Source organism: Geotrypetes seraphini, chromosome 7, assembly GCF_902459505.1.
Source record: "Geotrypetes seraphini chromosome 7, aGeoSer1.1, whole genome shotgun sequence".
NCBI lineage: Eukaryota > Metazoa > Chordata > Amphibia > Gymnophiona > Dermophiidae > Geotrypetes > Geotrypetes seraphini.
In genome coordinates, this window is record NC_047090.1 from 89,577,740 (window position 1) to 89,597,105 (window position 19,366).

At 46.6% G+C, this 19,366-nt stretch overlaps 1 protein-coding gene across 4 annotated transcripts in view; it reads right to left on the reverse strand.

Annotated features, from left to right (window-relative positions):
• Positions 1-19,366, reverse strand: part of NPAS3 (neuronal PAS domain protein 3) — a 1,959,780-nt gene that overhangs the window by 705,912 nt on the left and 1,234,502 nt on the right. The window lies entirely within an intron of this gene.

The following is a 19,366-nucleotide window of genomic DNA, read 5'->3' on the forward strand; positions in this document are numbered from 1 at the left end:
CATGCACTAATTTTGCCATTATCATATAGCTATTTTTCAACTGCTATGGGACCACTTACTGCCACCCAGGGGCAGACTGTCAAGAATCTGGGCCCAGATAATAAGACTCCTAGGACCTCCCCAATACCTGTTTCTGTAGCAGAACGGCAGAGGCAGCAATTCCCTTCAGCTGTCTGCTGCTGAGTTTGCAGCCTGCTCTCTGCTGTCCTTGCCAACGTAGGAAGTTACATTGGAAGGGGGTGAGCTGAGAGCAGGCAGCAAGCACGGCAGCAGACTGGCGGGAAGCACTGGGGCTCCTAACAGCTACGGATACTCTGTCACTGCCCGGTGGCCTGTATGCTCAGTCCGCCCCTGCTGCCACTTATCTAGTAGGTAGTAAGGGCCAGATTCTATAAACAGCGCTGCCAAAAGTTGTCAATCCAAAAAAGGCATTGTTTATAGAATCACATGGACTTAGGTGTCACTAGGCATCCGAGACATAGATGCCGCTCCATTAGGCCAGTTTCTCACTCGCCTGATTTGGCAGCACCGATGTCGGACACCTAATGGTGCCTAAGTCAATCATGCCTATTCTCTGCCCATAAACACGACCAGAGGGGCGTAATCGAAAGGGACGTCTAAGTCCGTTTACGTCCAACTCGCAAGTCGTCCAAAGTAAATAAACAGCTTAGGAAACATTTTTGAAAAATATGTCCAAATCTTTTTCATTTCGAAAATCGTCTAAGTATACTTCCTGCCGAACTGATCGTCCAAGTTGCTAAATCGTCCAACTTTTCGTCCAAGTCCAAAACGCCTAGAACAAGCCCTGTTGGACGTGGGAGGGGTCTGCAAAGTGATGGACTGCACAGCCAGACATGCCACCTAAACAGTGGTACCTTACAGGGCACTGCTGTGAACTACACAAAAAGGGTACCATGTCTTCTCCTCACTGCAGCTCCCTTATAGGTCATGGTGAGCCCCCCCAAACCACCTCCAGAATCCCCTAGACCCACTTATCTACCACCCCAATAGCCCTTATGGCTGCAGGAGCCACTTATATAGAAACATAGAAACATGCCAGTACAAAAGGGTTTTGGGGATGTATAGGGGAATGCACATGTTTAAGTATCAATGCAATGATTACAAGGGCTTATGGGCATGGGACTTCCTCTCTATGGGTCCCTAACCCACCCCTAAGATGACCAAAGCTGCCTCTGGGCTGGACGACTAAGCTTTACTATGCCAGGCGGCCAGGTGATGATGGTCTGGAGACTGAATTTTAAAGGTGTGATTATGATTTTTATGGGGTGGGGGGGTTGGTGGTCACAGGTGGGGGGGTCTGTATTATGTGTTTGCAGTGCTTATCTGGTGACTTTAGGTGGGTTTTTGTGACTTAGACCATGTTTTAAATGATCTAAGTCACAACGTCCAAGTTCCGTCGATCCTGTGCTGTATAACTTTCGGTTATACATGATGTATGACTAAGTCTAAGCTGGTCCACGTCCCGCCCAACTCCTGCCCTCGATTCCAGAAATGCCCCGTTTAGCTTTGGTTGTTCAGCGGCACTATGAAGGTCTAGGTCGTTTTGAAATATGTCTAAAACCCATTTTTATTATCGGCACTTGGACGTATTTTGACAATGTTCGTCCAAGTGCCGACTTAGGCCAGTTTTTGGACGTTTTTCTCTTTCGATTATGAGCCCCTTACTGTTTAAGATAGGCATTGGAGGGCGCCTCCACTTAGGTGTTGCTAGGTGTTCTATGAGTTCATCGCCAAACTCTTAAATTGTTTAATTAATGTTTGTTTGGGTTTTTATGATTGGCTGAAAACCAGAGTGGTCAGTTACCAAGCCGATTAAGCCAATAAAAAAAATAAAAATTAGGCACAGATCTCGAACTCAGGTATTGCTAGGCAGCTGCAATTAGGGCACCAGGCAGCACCAAATAAAGGCACCGTTTATAGAATTCCTCAGTAAGGGCTTCTGCGTTATCCGTGTGCTAACCAGTTAGTGCACAATAATGAATGGCAATTCTCTGCCTCAGACACATGCCCCCTTAAAAAAAAATTCCACATGGTATCTCGCACACTATCCAGAGCCGCTGAATGCTAAACAGCAGGCCGCAACTGGAGGGCACCCGGAAGTGCATGGATGCTGTGATGATGTCATGCACATGTGTGACATCATCACATTGACGTCTACGCAGACAGGCCCTGAACTGCCGAGGGTGTGTGTGTGTGTGTGCGCTCAACAGGAGATGCACGGAGAAGAGCAGAGGTGCCGGCTGGCTGTCTACAGGATGTGCCTCTCTCTGTGAGAGGCATGTTCTGTAGAGCAGTCAGCCAGAACAGCGACTCGCAGCACACCTGCAATCCTGCCACAGCACACAGTTTGCGATTCACTGCTTTAGAACGTCCTACGTTAAGCCATATTTGTTGCATCTTTTCCAAGTGCTAAGGCCACTTTATTCCATGGCTGGAAAATGTCTGATTTCCTATATTCAGCATTAGTGCGTGGGCCCTTACCTAGGGTTACCAGATTTACTCTTGAAAAAAAAAAAGAGGACACCTGGCCCTGCCCAATTCTGCCCCAGTCCCGCCCAGTTCTGCCCCAGCCCTTCCCTCATTCACCGAGCTTGGGGCTGCATCTGGTGGGCCTCTGCCCATACGCGCGATGTCATCACATCAACGTCCACCAATGCGCAGAGGCCCTCCAGATGTGGTCCCAAGGCCAGATGTGGCTCAGGCCTTCCAAAAATCCAGAGAAACTGCCATGTTTTGGAGATCCCACCCTGACAGTCTTCTAAAAAGAGGGCATATCCGGGTTTTCCCGGACATCTGGTAAACCTACCCTTGCCACCACCCATTTTGTAGACGGCAAGGGCTCCCACACTAATCACAAGCTAATCAGTTAGTGCGCGGCAGTGTGACTGCGCTGATTAGCATGGTCATGCCCACTCTCCACTCTCAGCCCCTTCAGATAAAAAATAAAAATGTAATTTTTAGCACTTGCTGAGTTGTCTTCGCGTTTTTGTCCGCGCGCGATTGTCTTGCGCGCAATTGACCTGTCACCAGAGTGCTCACATCAGGATTTTACCATGGGACACCTCAGCTTAAAACGGGCTGCGGGAGGCATGCACAGTGCTTACCAAGGCTCAGTAAAGAGACCCCATAAAGTGCTGCCTGGTACGTTTTTGTTTCAAATGGAATTTTACCACTAACATCCAATAAGGCCTCAATCAACACTGACAAGGACAGTGACAGCGTTTAGTTTGCCAGCCTATACTGCTGCTTGATAAATGAATCCTAAAGAATCAGCTGAAATAATTCCTCCGCTGTTTTTCTTAGGTATTTAAAAGAATACCGCTGTCCATTAATCAGAATGTTTGCATGCAGGTAGCCTGAGGCTCTTCTCTGACTTTCTCCTCCAAAAGCCCCCACTCCCTGTTCCTGTGAAATAGCACATCACCATGGAGAGCCCTGAGATAGATGAGGTCAGCCGTGAGCAGGAAAAGTCAGACATAGCCAAACTTCGCCAAAGACAATTTAAAAATTACAGGATATATAATTTAATAACCAAAGAAATCCCTCCACCAGTTAATAGAATTAATTGAGCTATACATATCACCGTGGCAGCCCACAGCACTGCTTCGAGTGTAGCGGCACCATAGCTCAGCTCCAAAAGCTTATTGCATCCTGCTGAAAGCACCTAGTGCCCTTTGAATTAACTGAACAGTAAGAGGCCATTTCTACTTTTACAGCCCTTTGTACTAGCTGAAATATTAACCCAGTGTGCCGCAAACTTTTTAAGCTGCGTCATACTAATCTTGGGTAGGGTTACTAGACGTCCAGATTTTCCCGGACATGTCCGGAGGTCCGGACGGCTTTTCAAAACCCGGCACTTTGTCTGGGTTTTGAAAAGCCTCCTCTCGATCGCATAGGGCAGGAGGCAATTGTAAAATCTGGCCACCCTAATCTTGGGTTTGCGGCTGGAGGGAGTCCGGAATTACGCAGACATCCTCCAGCCACGGCTCTGAGCCTCCTATTACAGCCGGTGGGGGGGGGGGGGGGGGAGGCTGCTGAGGAAGGTGAGGAGAAGGAGCAGAGGCACCGGCAAAGAGGAGAGGCGCGGGCTCGGGCTGACTGACCACAGGACGTGCTTCTTGCCGTGAGAGGCACGTGCTGTAAGCAATCAGCTGGCGCTGATGCCTTTCCTACTTGCCGGCATCTCACAGCACACCTGGATTCTGCCGTGGCACACAGTTTGCAATACACTGTATTAACCCATGCAAAAGGATCCAAAACTGAAAAAGGAAAGTAACAGACTCCACTGCAGTAAAACAATTTGTACCGATTTTATATTGTTGTGCATGTTGTTTGTTTTGTATGTATAGATTACGTCTCCTGATGCAGGCTTTTAAGAGTCAAAACACGACCCCGTGCTGAATCTTAGCTTTGTGGTGGACATTGAGGGGGAAATTCTATAAGAAGCATCTAAAGATAGGTGCCTAACTTACCACCCCCACCCCCCTTTTAACAAAGCTGTGCTAGCAGCTACTGCATGGCAAAAGCCCCAAAGCATTTTAAATACCTATGGGCTTCAGGGCAGTTACTGCAGCGGCAGCCACTAGGGTGGGGTTAATTAGTAAACTGGCTTCAATTATGAGCTTTAACATGCTCATAATTGAAATAATAATTGGGCGATAGGCACCTATCTTCTTAAGCACAATTCTACAAAAGATAGGCACCTATCACATGGTGCCTAACTCCAAAGTAGGCACAATGCTCTAAAGGACTTAGGCGCCTGTAATGTAGGCCTTTAAAACTCTGGCCTAAATTACAGGCGCCTAAGTTTTAAGTTAGGCGTGATTCTGTAATAGGCACCTAAGTGTGATTGACAAGAGATAAGCACCTATCTTTTTAGATGCCATTTACAGAATTTCTCCCTGAGAGCTCTTCTAATTTGTTACTTAATAAAATTGTTGCTTGAACCTCCTTCAGACCTCTTCCCTCCTCTCCCCCCCCCCCCCTTTTTTTTTTTCTGGAAGACCGTTTATCTGGCCCTACTCTTCTGGACTGGTTAAAGGTGCACAGCCACAAAGGTACGCTGCCTCCTAATTATTTTTGGCCTGAGGAAGTTTGACCATGTGACGCCTTGCTACCACAAATTGCATTGGCTTCCGGTGGAGGCTCGAGTAATTTTTAAGTTGGGACGTCTATATTATAAAGTAGTCTTCGGATTTGCCCCGTGATATCTTGTTGATAGATTTGAGATTTTGTTGCAGACGAATAGTAGAAAATCACATGCTCTGTTTACATTTCCTTCGGTCAAGGGCTGTAAAAGCACAAACTATCACGAAAACTCTCGCTTATAAGAACATAAGAACATAAGCAGTGCCTCTGTCGGGTCAGACCACAGGTCCATCCTGCCCAGCAGTCCGCTCCCGCGGCGGCCCAAAAACAGGTCAAGACCTGTCTGAATCATCAGAAGGGGCTCCCCTGCCACCTTGGTTTCCCATCTAAGTCCTGCCTTCCTATCAAAGTCCTAGCCCTCCGGTCTACCCATGCACGACCAGGTTGGTTTACTCATTTCCTGGCTAACTTCCTACACCCGTGTTACATCCCAGGTCCTCCCTCAGTATCCCACGATCCCTCTATCTCTCAGGAATCCATCCAATCCCTGCTTGAATCCCTGTACCGTGCTCTGCCTGATCACCTCCTCCGGTAGCGCATTCCAAGTGTCCACGACTCTCTGGGTGAAAAAAAACTTCCTTGCATTTGTTTTGAACCTGTCTCCCTTCAGTTTCTCAGAATGCCCCCTCGTATTTGCTGTCCCCTTCAGCCTGAAGAATCTGTCCCTATCCACCCTCTCTATGCCCCTCATGATCTTGAAGGTCTCTATCATATCTCCCCTGAGTCTCCTTTTCTCCAGAGAGAAGAGCCCCAGCCTATCCAGCCTCTCAGCGTATGAGCAGTGTTCCAACCCTTTTACCATTTTCGTTGCTCTCCTTTGGACTCTCTCAAGTACCGCCATGTCCTTCTTGAGGTGCGGCGACCAATACTGAACGCAGTATTCCAGATGCGGACGTACCATCGCTCGATACAATGGCATGATGACTTCCCGTGTTCTGGTTGCTATGCCCTTCTTTATGATGCCCAGCATCCTGTTGGCTTTTTTCGAGGCTGCTGCGCACTGTGCAGATGGCTTCAGTGATGCATCCACCAGCACACCCAAGTCTCTCTCGAGTCTGCTGTCTCCCAACAATACCCCCCCTAATTTGTAGCTGAACAATGGGTTCTTTTTCCCTATATGCATGACCTTGCATTTGTCCACGTTGAAGCGCATTTGCCATTTGTTTGCCCAGTCTTCCAGCTTGTCCAGGTCCCTTTGTAGGTCCTCACACTCCTCCCTGGTCCTAACTCTGCCGCACAGTTTGGTATCGTCTGCGAATTTTATAACCTCACACTTTGCCTCCTTTTCCAGGTCATTGATGAATATGTTAAAGAGTAAAGGTCCCAGCACCGATCCCTGTGGCACACCGCTCGTGACTCCCCGCCATTCAGAATATTGACCCTTTACTCCAACCCTCTGCAGCGTATAATGATAAAGATTTCCAAATACTATTAGTTAGATCTACTTCATATGAACACTTTAGAAAGTTGCTGAAAACCTTTCTCTTTTCTAAATTTTTGAATAATTAGATACCTTTGTATTCTTTATAACATTTTTTGTTTTTTTCATTAACATAATCTTTTGTTAACTGCATTGACCTTACGGTTATGCCAGTGGTCTCAAACACGCGGCCCATGGGCCGCATGTGGCCCCCCAGGGACTATTTTGCGGCCCGCGATCTGTCCTCTCCACTTCACAAGTTTTCCGATTGTGGAGAGGACAATCGCGTACAGACCGCGACTGCTATAATTGGAATTGCAGAAGTCTCTCTGGAGGGAATGTCGGCAAATGGCTCGCGGTTCGCCTAAAGCAGGGGTCCCCAATCTGCTTCCCTTCCCGTATCACTGCCCTCCCCCAAGCCACTGCAATCGGGGAACAGGCCAGCGCCGAGGTCTTAGCTCTCCCTGCTTATCTTCCCGAGCTCGGAGCCGACCAATTCTCGCCACCCGACGTCAATTCTAACGTCGGGAGGAAAGTTCCGGGCCAGCCAATCGCTGTTAAAGGAAAGATTTATAAACTATAAAGAGTTTTACCTCATGCAAAGTTGTCATTTCTTTAATAAGACATTAACTTTTTTTTCTGCGGCCCTCCAAGTACCTACAAATCCAAAATGTGGACCCACTAAGGGTTTGAGTTTGAGACCACCGGGTTATGCGGTTTAGAAATCTGTTATGTTGTTGTTCTCTGCTTGCTGTTGTCCACAGAGTATATACCTTAGAACTGGACTTGGCCGCTTTGAAAGGTGGCCTTGTGATTTTTTTAGATCTCGGTCAGATTCACTGAGTACCAGTGGCATAGCAAAGGTAAGTGGCGCCCATCCCCCACCTTCTTCTCCGCCCCCCCCTCCTTCCCGACCTCCCCTTGCCGCGTGTGCACCCCTTCCCTTTTTAATTTTCCAGGCGAGAGCAACAGCACAAACTTGCTGCCCGCATCATATTGACTATCCCTCTGATGTCACTTCCTAGACGCGAGGCCCAGAAGCGATGTCATAGAGAGGCGACACCGACATGGGCAGCAAGTTCGTAATGCTGCTCACGTAGGAAAAATGAAAGTACAAGGGACGAGAAGGGAAGGGACGCGTAGCAGGGGTGTCGGGAAGGAGGGGGTAGAGGATGGGTGCCTGTACCCTTTACAAAGACCGCACCCGGGACACACTGCACCCTCCCCACTACGCCAGGGGGGAGTACTCCCTGCACCCAATCTTGAAGCTCTTGGAAGGGTTACAAACAGATGCATCTGAGTTTTATGTTTTCTGAAATCTAGCTATTAATCCTATTTGCATTTTGCAACTATATACAACTCTCATTAAAGCCCCTGTCTTGGAGAACCTTCTCAGATTCTTTCGCCTTCTGCTCAAAATTCAGCTGCATGACTTATCTTCTTTCAATGTCCGTTCTGCATAGAGTTCAAGCTTCTCTGCTTCACATCGGAGTGCATTCAGTCTGCAGTTCCTCATTACCTCTCTTCTCCTCCTATCTCGCCCTACAGTACATCCCCTCCTCCTGAACTCCGGCAGGCTGCTCTTATCTATGCCCTTCTCCAACCATCAGTTCCTGACTGTGCCTTCCACTTTGCTGTGCCATATGACTGGAATAGCATTCCTAGATTAATGTATCGTGCTCTCTCTCTGTCTATTTAAATTCTGCCTAGAAACCCTCTTTTTTGAAGCTGTTTATAAATTTTTAAAAATGGGTTGGCCCAAATCATGCTTGCTGATTTTAACTGTGTTTTCCAAGGAGATCCTGAAGCATGGCTTGTTGGGTCTCTGTTTGACTAGATTCTAAGCTCCAGGGAGCAGGTACTGTTTCATATGTAAATGTATGTCTAGTAGCTCTACAGAAATGAGTTATAACTATTATTCTTTCAAACACTGTCAGTATCCATCAAAAATATAAGTGGCTGCAGATAATGATAAACAGTAGGAGGTTTTTTGTTTTTTTTTTAAACAGAATAGGAGAGACAATTTTTTCTGTCACAGCCCCTCAAATCTGGAATTCGCTCCCAATCAATATAAGGGAACAAAAATTACTTAGTAAGTTTAAAAGTCTCCTGAAAAGCTGGATTTTTAAGGATGCTTTAAACTGAGTTATACAAATTTTATATATTCAGGATGTATGTTAGAATACTAGTAATGCTGATAAGTGAAAATTGAGCAGGTAACTCATCCTTTTATGCTTTTTGAGTAGACAGCCCAACATTTTGGTGTCACGTCAACAATACTCAGCTTTATTGTCAACACAAGTTTTGTGCTTTGTTTTTTTTAAAACAAATTGCAGTAAATGCCCCTCCTGCTGCCCCTGCACCCTCATCTCTTTCTGCGGCAGCCCAGACAGTGCGGTCTACACGGTGTTAGGGTTAAATGTCAAGCTGGAAATTCCCCCAGCTTCTCGGTAATGAAAAGCTAAGGGTATCCAGTCCCTTCTGCGGCCGTCTGCGAGATGCTCTCTCATCCATGTGTCAAGGGGTTTTCAAAACTGACAACTTGCAAATTTGAAATCTGGAAAGGCCCACAGCAATATTTTAGTGGCTCAGGGAAACTCTTATAATGAAAAAAAAAGAACTGTAAAATGAAACGTCTCTGAGAAATCGCACAGGGCCTGACCACGATACTCTAATTATGCTAATTGCTTCAATGCCCTTGCTTTATTTATGCTGAGCAGCTAAGATAAATAAAGGGAAATTGCTTTGGAGCTAACTGTATTCATATCAGAATGCAAACTAGCCTGTGTTTGTTATGTGATTGCTGTTCTGTTTACACTAAATTCTGCAGGTAATTGCCGTTTTGATTACACATTTATTTCTTAGCTGCACAGGTCCCAGGACTAGGTCTGTCTGCTTTTATAATTAAACAGTTTGGTGATATCTAAACTCACTAAAGAGCAAAATGATGCTTTACAGATTTACATATTTTCCACATTAAAGATAATATTCTGCCATGCAGTAGCAAAAACAAAAAAGGGTGTGTGTGTTCTATAGATTTTTCACTAAAGAAAGGGGGGAAACAAAGGGGACAGTGTGTTATGGATTGGAAGACATTAGGGACATCTGCTATGAGGCCTGTTCATGAAGTGGGACAGATGCCTCTACCACCCCCCCAGAAGCTGTTCTTCCACACATTCCTGCTGAACTTTCCAGCACAACTTCCTCACCACCAGAATTATGTTAACACGTCTTGTCTTGGTAATTTGCAATAACTGAGAGAGAAGGCCTATTTTGTTACTTGGAACCGTCGGACAGACAATCCCGAATATTGCTTGATTCTCAAAACACATTAACCATTTCACACCTTGGAGTAAATTATTTCAACCTGTATTTTCAAGCAATAGTGAGTAGAGGTTCTGAAAGAGGAGGTCTTGTTGTTATTTTGCGGGACAATTTTGATTTTTTTTTTTTTTTAGTGTCAGGCTCTAAAATAACAAACTGTTTAGAGATTCTGTCCTGCATAATAAGTAAAAAAGAATTAGCAGACTATCCCAGGGATCTCAAAGTCCCTCCTTGAGGGCCGCAATCCAGTCGGGTTTTCAGGATTTCCCCAATGAATATGCATTGAAAGCAGTGCATGCAAATAGATCTCATGCATATTCATTGGGGAAATCCTGAAAACCCGACTGGATTGCGGCCCTCAAGGAGTGACTTTGAGACCCCTGCTCTATCCTGTATCTTGTTCTATATCCCCCCCCCCTCCCGGAGGTTGGAAAAGAGCTAAGGAAGATTTTTACGAATTTGTTTTACATAATTCTACTTCTGCACTGTATAGCGTTTTAATTGGGGACATTAATTTGCAGCTTGAAGTTGAAGACAGTACTGAAATTATAGATCTTAAAACGTTCTTAGCATCACTAGATTACGCCCTCCCAAAATTTACACAATCACATGATAAAGGTCATCACTTAGGGCCTCTTCGATCAAACTGCGCTAGCAGTTGGTAGCGCAGTGAGCCACGCTGAATGGCCCGCGCTGCTACCGATGCTCATAGAGTTCCTATGAGCGTTGGGAGCAGCGTAGGCCATTCAGCATGGCTCTCTGCGCTAAAAACTGCTAGCACAGTTTGATAGAAGAGGTCCTTAGATTTACTGTATTTTTCGCTCCATAAGACGCACTTTCCCCTCCCCCCAAAAAGGTGACTCGTGATTCAGAGGGGAACCAAGCTGGTGTGAGCAACAGGCAGAAGTTTCTCACACTAGCAAAGATAATACAGAAGTACAGGGTGGGGGGGGGGCAGCATGGTGTGAGTGTGGCATGGTATGGCAAGGCGGGGCGGAGAGGTGCCAGCACCACCACTGACTTGACACCTGGGGCTGTCTGCACCCTCCATACATCCCTTACTACGCCACTGGATGGATGTGCTTCTGAAATAGGGCACAGATGCATGGGCACTGTGTTTAGGGCTGGATGAAAGTACTGGATAGGCAAACTATGCACATGCCTAGGATGCAGCTATTTTAGGGGAGCCCTGTCAGGTGTGATTAGGACTCAGGATCCTAGGGTTGTCACCCTTCTACCTTTTTCAAAGACTACACTCATTTTTGCATGATTTTTTAAATTTATTTAAAAATGTATCTCCCACCTCAGTGGGTATCAGGTGGGACAGTGGTCCCCAACCCTGTCCTGGAGGACTACCAGGCCAATCAGGTTTTCAGGCTAGCCCTAATGAATATGCATGGAGCAGATTTGCATGCCTGTCACTTTCATTATATGCACATCTCTCTCATGCATATTCATTAGGGCTAGCCTGAAAACCCGATTGGTCTGGTGGTCCTCCAGGTCAGGGTTGGGGACCACTGTCCCACCTGATACCCAGGCAAGTTAAAAATAACACACGGCCCGGCATCTTTATCTGCTTCCCTTCCCCATGCCCTGGCATCTCTCTCTCCCTTCCCCTCCATGCTCTGGTGTCTTCTCTCCTTCATTTCTCTCCCTCCCAGATTGTATGCAATTTCTGTCTCCTTTCCTTCCCTCCCCCCATTCCCTGGCATCTCTCTCCTCTCCTTCCATCTCTCCCTCCCACTCCATGCTCTGACATCTCCTTCCTTTCTCTGCCTCTCTTCCCCTGATTTGGCATCACTCACTCCTCTCCTCTCCCTTCCCTCCCCCCCCCCAAATGGACGGCTTTCTTCCTTATCCCTCCATCCAAATGGGTGCAGCATTTCTCTAACTAAAAAGTATTTCCTCCTAAAAAGTGTAATCCTCCTAAAAAGTATTTCTTTCTCTCTCATTGTTAGCAGGCTTCACAACTCGCTGCTCTGCTGATATTGGGTCTTCCTCTTTGCCAGGTCCCGCCTATTTCTTGCTTCCGTGAAGGCAGGACCCAGCAGAGAGGAAGGCCCAATGTTGCCAGAGTAATGAGTTGTGAAAGCTGCTGGAAGGGGAAGTACCTGGACCATGATGCCAACCCCAGCAGCAGCCCCTTATGGTCTGCACTAGGGGCAGACCACCAACCACATCCCCCCTTGGTTTGCCACTGGTAAAGTATGAGGGGCAAGACCATGAATGAAGATTCTATGGGAGCATAGAAAAGGGAGAATGTGACTGTGGGATGGTGGTTGAAAAAAGGGGAAGGGAAGAGAAGGGATTTCAAATTTAGCTCATGTCTTTTTCAGCTGTAGCTCAAAATGAATTACATTAAGGTTCACTAGAAGGAAACAGAGGTCCATTGTTGGAATCCAAAAAGTATGTTTGCCTAGGACCTAATGTAGTGTTAATCTAGCCTTAACAGAATGGCACAGGGAGGATTTTGATAAACTGGTACCACTCGACCCACTGCATCTTTAGCATTACTCAGTTGCATCTCATCTTTTTACCTATCTTGCAAGACCATACTGAACAAGGCCCAAAGTCAGCCAGGTAAGAAGAGAATTATGTTGTGGGAGGGCAAGATGGCTACAGAGCCTGCATGACTGAAGATTTACTCAGAGTGCCTATTACTTTTTAACTGGTCCTGCAGACCTTTATTTATACATCACTTCTACCTAACACTCTGCTATTGGTTTTGCTTCCGCTTCCTGTACTGAACGGTTAGTTATTTGGCATGGGGCCCATTTAACAATCAATCCCTATCAGGATACGTGATACCTGAATTTCTGAATCTAAGTCCAGCAGGAAGATACCGATTTCTGTGAAATATTAGTGATACTATTTCATGCTGTATGTAACTTCCTAGGCTTACCAGATGTCCAGGAAACCTCAGATATGACCTCTTTTTAGAGGACTGTCTGGGTGCCCCGATGGATTTCCAAAACCCAGCAGTTTGTCTGGGTTTTGGAAAGCCTCGATCTCGTGGCCACGTCTGGAGGGCCTCCGTGCTTGCACAGATGTGATCCAATGACATCACATGCATGCACATCATTATGTTGCGTCCGTGCATGCTTGGAGACCCTCCAGACACAGTCCCGAGCTCAGGGAAGAAGAGACAAGGTTTGTGTATTTGGGCGGGGCCAGGATGGAATAGGGTGTGATTGGTGGCAAAACAGGGCGGGGCCACGTGTCCTCTTTTTTTAACAAGGAAATCTGGTAACCCTATGAAGTTCAGCTATGCAAATCTACTTGAATACCTGTCCCTGACTGTAAGTAATGAAAAAAAAGTGAGCGTGGTGGGAATACAGTCAAAATATCCTGCATGGTGATTTCAGGAGCCAAGGATCAGTGGTCAAAGCTCCATCCATTTGCTAAATCGGGTTATACTATCATAGGCAAGCACTAGTTGTGCTTAATATTATTTGTTTGCTGTTTTGTATTATGCAATATGTAAAGCCCATGCTTAATTAAATTAAAAATAAACACACCATTGTAACCACTTCACGTTTTCCAGGTTTGATAGCTAATGTCTTGCTCACGTTCCTAGCTCCAGGAACAAGAAACACTTCTATTAACATTATATACTGTATTGTGTTATTTAGGTCTCAGTTCTGTAAATGCTGTAAGTACTTTTCTATAAACCCAAAATGCATGCTAAGCAGTGGCATAGTAAGGGGAAGTGAGGGGTTGCAGACTGCTCTGGGTGCCATCTTTGGGGGGGGGGGGGCGCTGGTACCTATCCTCCCCCTCTGCGTACCTCTTGAAATGTTTGTTGGTGTGGTCTGCATCTTCCACCTCCTGCTTAGGCCAGCCTCAGTTCTCTTCTGACAACACTTCCTGGTCACAGGGGGTGGGGGCACTCACATGGCAGGAAAGTACAGGGGGCGCACCACATGGCAATGCCAGGCACAGCCACCCCGGACGCCTTCCTCCCTCTCTACGCTACTGGTGCTGAGCACTATTCTATAAACAGTGCTCCAAGATGGGCAAATCTCCCAAATTATGAAACACTTTGTGCAAATCTTAGAAATGCCCCCGACCCGCACATGATCCTCCCATTAGCACGTCCCCTTTACGAATCCATGTGGAAAAATAGTAACATAGTAACATAGTAGATGACGGCAGATAAAGACCCGAATGGTCCATCCAGTCTGCCCAACCTGATTCAATTTAAATTTTTTATTTTTATTTTTTTTCTTCTTAGCTATTTCTGGGCAAGAATCCAAAGCTCTACCCGGTACTGTGCTTGGGTTCCACCTGCCGAAATCTCTGTTAAGACTTACTCCAGCCCATCTACACCCTCCCAGCCATTGAAGCCCTCCCCTGCCCATCCTCCACCAAACGGCCATACACAGACACAGACCGTGCAAGTCTGCCCAGTAACAGGCCTTAGTTCAATATTTAATATTATTTTCTGATTCTAAATCTTCTGTGTTCATCCCATGCTTCTTTGAACTCAGTCACAGTTTTACTCTCCACCACCTCTCTCGGGAGCGCATTCCAGGCATCCACTACCCTCTCCGTAAAGTAGAATTTCCTAACATTGCCCCTGAATCTACCACCCCTCAACCTCAAATTATGTCCTCTGGTTTTACCATTTTCCTTTCTCTGGAAAAGATTTTGTTCTACGTTAATACCCTTTAAGTATTTGAACGTCTGAATCATATCTCCCCTGTCTCTCCTTTCCTCTAGGGTATACGTATGTATGCGTACATCTTTATAGATGTGTGCATAAATTCCAATCATTGCCAATTAATGCCAATAATTTAGTTTTAACACTAATTGGCTTGTTAAGTAATTAAATTACAGGCACAAATTTGTTCATACAATTTTGAGTGCTACACATTATGACAAATGCAAATGTTGCTTGCCGCTGCAGTAAAGAAAATTAAGCACAATGAAATTTTAACCTTTGCTCTTTAAAAAGGTGAAATAGAAGTTTATGTCTGGGTGAACTACATGTCCCAGAGTGCACTGGGCTCTTTAGCTTGGTGCAGAGGAGCTGAGGCAGCCCTAAGGAGGGGGCTGAGTAAGCAGCAATTTTCCACAGCTGCTGGTGATTAGCAGCAGGGCATGCTGCCAGAGAAAAAAAAGCAGTTAAAGTCAATTGCTGTGCTGACAGAGGAGAGGTAGGAAGACCTGAGATCTTCAAGGATAGTGGGTATAGAACAGAGGTAATCCCTGTTTGAAGCAAGAAAGGCCTGGAGAGAGGGAAGGATTCCCCAGGGCCAGTGAAGCCTAGAAAGGGTTCCCCAGGGGCAGCAATGTTTTGAGAAGGGGCAGGGTTCCTCGAGGCGCAGAAGATAAAAGTTTTTTTTATTATTGGGGAAGGAAAGGAGGACATAGATTTCCCTGGGTGGTTTGGCTGTGCAACTTAAGGTGTATGAGGTATTCTAAAAGCCCTGAAATCAAAGATGTTAAGAATACTGTTCAGGGAAGTGTGGAAGATAGACTTTGAGCCAGCCGGGATGAGGCTTCAAAGGAGAAAATACAGGTAGAGGCTATATGAATTGAGGAAGTAGGCCTCAGGATTAACTATATATTCAGTTGAGAAATGGTAGAGATACAGAGAAACCTGTCTAGTATAAGTGAATAGAAGTACTGTATATACATATTTTAAAAGCTTATTTGAACACTGATTAAAGTGTATACGTAGCTGTTTAAACCATTGACTTCAGTGTTTGGTATACTGCTTGGAAGGCCAGTCCAGGCTAGTGATTTAAGAAGTGTGAGAAGCCTCTACCTCATACTAGCAGATGGTATTCCAGAGAGGTTGAAGACCAAGTGGTGTGGTTTGAACATCCCCCCCTCTTGGTCACAATCAGTGGCAGTGGTTGCTGTTGGCCAGAGGGCTTCAACACAATATAGAATTATGGGGATAATAACAACTCAATCTAACGCATAGATTCTTCAGAATAAATACATGATGAAACATACAGGAGGCAATTCTACAACAAGGTGCCTTCATTTGGGCAAGGTGAGGTGAGAGGAGAGTGTGGTGCAGTGGTTAGAGCAGGGATCTCAAACTCCCTCCTTGAGGGCCGCAATCCAGTCGGGTTTTCAGGATTTCCCCAATGAATATGCATGAGATCTATGTGCATGCACTGCTTTCAATGCATATTCATTGGGGAAATCCTGAAAACCCGACTGGATTGCGGCCCTCAAGGAGGGACTTTGAGATCCCTGGGTTAGAGCTACAGCGGCCTCAACACCCAAGGTTGTGGGTTCAAACCCTGCACTACTCCCTGTGACCCTAGGCAAATCACTTAGGGCTCCTTTTACAAAGGTGCGTAAGGCCTTAACGCGTGGAATAGCGCACACTAAAATGCCACGTGTACTAGCCGCTACTGCCTCCTCTTGAGCAGGTGGTAGTTTTTCAGCTAGCGCGCGCTAATCCGGTGCATGCGCTAAAAAAGCTAGCGCACCTTTGTGAAAGGAGCCCTTAATTTTCCACTGCCCCAGGTACATTAGATAGATTATGAGCCCACCAGGATAGATAGGGAAAACACTTGAAGTACCTGTAGGTAAACTGCTTTGAATGTTGTTATAAAACTACAAAAAGGCGGTATACAAGTCCCAATCCCTTTTCCTATTGACACTTGAGTGTCCAAGGGTCCATTTACATCTGACACAGACCTGGTGTAAATGGAGAGACCTAAATGTAGCAGGCATTTGGGCAACATGTAATATTTTATAAATTACTCACTCAAATATCTGCCCCACGTATAACTCACCCATGCAAATGCCCCCTAACAAATATATGTCCTGCCATTTGAGAGCCTATTTCTACAATACCACTTAGATTTCCAAATGAAATTTTCAAGGGTACATTTCACAATGAAAAGCTCAATAGTGCCATCAGTTACAGGCTACAAACAATATGATCCTCAAGTGGCTCCATTTTCATTATACCAGCTAACAAGTAAATCAGCGTTGTTCCTTAATGGTGACTCTTGCTCCCAATAAATATAACAAAGAAATACTATTACTACTACTAATAACAATTTATTTATATACCGCAAAGCCATGAAGTTCTATGTGGTTTACGTCATTTACAAATACATCGTTTAAAATACAATAGAATTGAAGAGAATTAGAAAGTTAAAACCAATGAGTAAAAAACCCTAAAAGATCTGATTATTGCATAATAAAAATTTTACAAATTAACTACCTAACTATTTTGAAATCAGATATATTTTTTAAATGTTTTCTAAATTTCCCATAAATTTCAGTAAGCATAAGCAGTTCATCTAACTCTTTGCCCCATGCTGCTGCCCGGTATGAAAGAAGATGCTGATGATGTTTTTTAAGTTGACATCCTTTAACAGGTGGGGGAACAAAATTCAAATGTGAGATTCTTTTATGTCTATTAGTTGTAAAAGAAAAAAGCTAATTTATATATTTGGGAGTCAAACCAAATAGAGCCTTAAAACAAAAGCAACCGAGTTTGAATTTCACATGCGCCTCCACTGGTAACCAATGCAATGCCCGGTATAGGGGTGTCATGTGGTCATATTTCTTTAACTCCCAAACCAGCTTGACCGCTGCATTTTGCACCATCCGCAATCGTTGCATGTTCTTCTGAGAAATTGCTGAATAGGCAACATTGCAGTAGTCAAGTTGGTTTAATATAAGAAGAGATTGTACCAGTGGCGTACCTAGGGGGGGGCGGGCCGCCCCGGGTACCAGCCCTGAGGGGGTGTTCCCGGCCTTGCCGCTCAGTCCCCCCCCCACGCCCGAAGGACCGCTCGCCCCACTGACCTTCCAGCACACCTATGAAGCAGCCCGCAGCAGGATCGCGACGTCAGCAATCCCTCAGCTGCTTGGGCGCTGCTTCCTGCGCCGCGGTCCAGTCCCTCCTCTGACGTCAGAGGAGGGGGCGGGACCGCGACGCAGGAAGCAGCTCCTAAGTAGCGCAAATATAGCTGACGTCGCGATCCTGCTGCGGCTGCTTCATAGGTAGTGCGGGGAGGCCAGGGGGGCGAATGGTCCTTCGGGGTGGGTCGGGGATCTGACCCAGTTCTAATACCTCTCCGTCTCCGTGCCGACCGACCCCCTCAAGGACCGACCCTTGGAAACATGTTTTCAGGCTTGGAATCCAGTTAAAAGGCAATAGACGCTCTGTCTATACCTGGGACCAAACTGAAAGAAATTTGTCCAGCCCTGGCAAGTTCAAACCCAACTCAAACCAAATTCTGCACTCCTGGGGAAGGGGGAGGTTTTGCTTCTGAGAAAGTGCTCCTTAGTACATCAGAATCTCTGTCTGCTTCTTGGCACCAGCACTGGAGAAATAATGAGACGCCCTACTTTCTTTCTGCATGTGAAGCCATCTGGAGGGGGGGGGGGGTGTTTGTGAGTACCAGAAGGCACTGCGAGGAAGGAACGGGGTATATTAGTAGATCTGTGTGTGATGGAGGGCACTAGGGCCAGCAGGAGTGAGGTACATAGTTAGAGCTGTAGAGGGGGGGGGGGGGGGAAGGAGGGTGTCCCTATTGCAAGGGAGGAGTGAGGTTTTCCCTCGCCTTTTCTTCAGTCCTAAAGTTCACATTTTCTGGCTTTGGCTGCCTTCAGCAGTCATGCGACCGGGTAACAAAGCCCCCCTGACCCTGCACGCTGTCTGATTCGGCTGCTGTTGAACAGTTTGCGTGCCGGAACCCTTCTCAGGCTGAGTGGAATTTGGGTTATGAGCTGCAGGGAGTGGTTGTGAATTTCTCCGTGAGAACCTTGTGCATCCTCCTCCAGCTTGAGTCCGCACTAGACGTCCCCACGTAGACGTCCGCAATAGACGTCCCCACTAGACGCCCGCACTAGACGTCCGCAATAGACGTCCGCACTAGACGTCCGCAATAGACGTCCGCACTAGACGCACTAGACGTCCCCACTAGACGCCCGCACTAGACGTCCCCACTAGACGTCCGCAATAGACGTCCCCACTAGACGCCCGCAATAGACGTCCCCACTAGACGTCCGCAATAGACGTCCCCACTAGACGTCCGCAAGGCAATAGACGTCCCCACTAGACGTCCGCAATAGACGTCCGCACTAAACGTCCCCACTAGACGCCCGCACTAGACGTCCCCACTAGACGTCCGCAATAGACGTCCGCAATAGACGTCCCCACTAGACGTCCGCAATAGACGTCCCCACTAGACGTCCGCAATAGACGTCCGCAATAGACGTCCCCACGTAGACGTCCGCACTAGACGCCCGCACTAGACGTCTAGTGCGGACGTCTACGTGGGGACGTCTAGTGCGGACGTCTACGTGGGGACGTCTAGTGCGGACGTCTAGTGCGGACGTCTACGTGGGGACGTCTAGTGCGGACGTCTACGTGGGGACGTCTAGTGCGGACGTCTACGTGGGGACGTCTAGTGCGGGCGTCTACGTGCGGACGTCTAGTGCGGGCGTCTACGTGCGGACGTC